This window comes from Silene latifolia, chromosome 2 (genome assembly GCF_048544455.1).
Source record: "Silene latifolia isolate original U9 population chromosome 2, ASM4854445v1, whole genome shotgun sequence".
Taxonomy (NCBI): domain Eukaryota; kingdom Viridiplantae; phylum Streptophyta; class Magnoliopsida; order Caryophyllales; family Caryophyllaceae; genus Silene; species Silene latifolia.
Genome location: NC_133527.1, coordinates 69,069,978 through 69,070,695, shown reverse-complemented (window position 1 = coordinate 69,070,695; position 718 = coordinate 69,069,978). Strand labels below are relative to the sequence as shown.

General features: G+C 42.3%; 1 non-coding gene across 1 annotated transcript; it reads left to right on the top strand.

Moving 5' to 3' along the window:
* The first annotated feature begins 281 nt into the window (after window positions 1-281).
* LOC141645558 (small nucleolar RNA R71) lies at window positions 282-388 on the top strand. Its single transcript, XR_012545038.1, has one exon. It is a non-coding gene; the product is annotated as a small nucleolar RNA R71 (small nucleolar RNA).
* The last annotated feature ends 330 nt before the right edge of the window (window positions 389-718 follow it).

The following is a 718-nucleotide window of genomic DNA, read 5'->3' as shown; positions in this document are numbered from 1 at the left end:
CAAGTCTAGCCATAGCTTGTTCAAACTTCAAGTTGATTGTGTCAATGTGAGCACTAAGTTGAGCACCCAATTGAGTAACGGAGTCCACTTCATGCTTTCCTCCTCTAGTAGCCTTGCGAGGTCTACTATATTGTGAGTTATGGACCGCCATTTCCTCAATCTTATTCCATGTTTGATTGTCATCAACTTCGGTGAACATTCCATTTGATCCCATATTGAGAATGTTCCTAGAATCTTCATATAAACTATTCCAAAATTGTTGTACCAAAAACCATTCGCTAAGTCCATGGTGAGGACATGAGCGACAAATTCCCTTGAACCGCTCCCAAGCTTCATACAAAGATTCTTCATCCCTTTGCTTAAAACCCGTAATTTGAGCTCTTAGCATGTTAGTCTTTTCCGGTGGGTAGAATTTTTTGTAGAAAGCTAGAGCCAACTTCTTCCAAGAATCTATTCAGAGGGTGGCCTTATCAAGGCCCTTCAACCATTGCTTCGCGGTGCCGATTAAAGAAAAAGGAAATAAGACCCATCTAATTTGGTCTTGAGTCACGCCCGTTTGAGAGATTGCAGCACAATAGTCGCAAAAGGTTTCCATATGAGAATGAGGGTCTTCACTAGGCATCCCCCCAAATTGGCTCCTCTCAACTAATTGGATGAAGGCGGACTTGGCAATAAAATTTCCGGTTAGATGTTGCGGTGTAGGAGTACCATTTGGTAG